This window comes from Octopus bimaculoides, chromosome 9 (assembly GCF_001194135.2).
Source record: "Octopus bimaculoides isolate UCB-OBI-ISO-001 chromosome 9, ASM119413v2, whole genome shotgun sequence".
NCBI lineage: Eukaryota > Metazoa > Mollusca > Cephalopoda > Octopoda > Octopodidae > Octopus > Octopus bimaculoides.
The window spans coordinates 2,098,076-2,099,895 of record NC_068989.1 but is presented as its reverse complement, the minus strand read 5'-3'; positions in this window follow the sequence as shown (position 1 = coordinate 2,099,895).

Here is a 1,820-nt window from a genome sequence, read left to right as displayed (position 1 = left end):
TATATATATATATATATATATATATATATTAGTGGTTCTGTGGCATAATGTGTTGTAGCTGCACCGCAAAACTAAACAGAGAAGCAGGAAGCTATATGTCGGTCATCATCAAACGAATTCCGGGCCTTATTGAAAGGAAAATAGAAGTAAAATTGTACGCACGGATGATAAAGTGAGAACCGTTGCTGATTGTTTGAAGTAATTCAGAGTTAATCGTTGGAATTTGAAACCCATTGAGTGCGATATCATCAATAACATCTATTCCTTGATGCTTGCTAACAAGAAAAAAGCTAATGCCAAACACTATTACAAACATCTACTTCATAGAGAGCGGATAATGCCAAGATTTGCAAACGCTTTCGACCGAGGAACTTTATTGCCCTAATTAAGCATAAAGGACTAATAAGAAAAGGTGAAAAATATCTAATAAAATGATCAAAGAGAAGCACAGCTGAGCCCTCAGAAACACACACACACACACACACACACACACACACACACACACACACACACACACACACACACACACACACACACACACACACACACACACACACACAGGCACACACCTAAACACACGCACAACACAAGTATGCCTGTATGTGTGTTTGTGCCTGTATGTGTGTGTGTTTGTATATGTATGTTTATATATATATATATATGTATGTTTATATATATATATATATATATATATATATATATATATATATATATATACACATATATATATATGTTTATATACATATATATACGTGTGTGTGAGAATATATATGTATATACATATGTACACACACACTTACACACACACACACACGCACACACATTCTACTCTCTCGTCGGATCAGTGTTGCCGGGATTCTTTATCGTTTCAGAAGAAACTGTACAAATCTAACGAGATTTATTTCAGACGAAGCCTAATGTTGATACTTTGATGAGTTTTCTTCCTAATCAATATATGCGCTTAAAAGAATAACGCTGGCAGTAGTAATACGTGCAGGCAATTAACGCAGGTCGACTACTGAACATTTCACATGTGGTTGGGCACAATGAAACCAGTAGGTTTCAAAGATTACGCGGAATGATTAAAGAGACCTTCATCAACATTTCTGGAAAAGAAGTAACAACCTTAAAATAAAAATACAGGACTTAGTAATGTCTTCAATAGAAAGAGAACATATAAGATGTTTGTTCCACAACCTTTTAAGAAGCTGTTCTCTCATATATTTTACTCTTGTGGATGACCTCAGGCAGCAGCATTTCGTCTGGTCAAGCGGTGACAGAAATCTGATAAAAGTTTCGAAAACCTAATGTTTTAATAAAAAGGTAAAGGGGATAACGGGATGGGAAAGTGTTCGCCGAAAGATGGTTTTTATCGTGTGGATATTTGTATTGATATATGTTGTTCAAAATGGCTTCACTGTAATGATAGCAATTCCTCCGACATCGTAAGCATATTAACCCGTAAGTATTTTCAAACAGTAAAGCAGACAAAAATGGCAAAAACTTCTGAAAGGTCAGGGAAAGCAAACAGGAAGAAGCTCAAACATACATATTTACAGCTTCTCAAAGGAGAAAAGCGCACGCAAAACACAAGGGAAAACATACAAACAGTATAAACAGTACGAGCCGCAACAAGAATCCTATAAACGCAAGCAACATAAGTCCTTCGAAAATGTTGTGAGAAATGTTTGAAGACTGGGAAAAAACTCGAAGTTTGCAGGCAAGTCAAAGAATTTCAGGAATTATTTGATTAATGTTTGGAATTAGGAGTTCAGATAAAGAAAATGGCAGCAGATCAAACAGTTTGGAAAGGTTTCTAT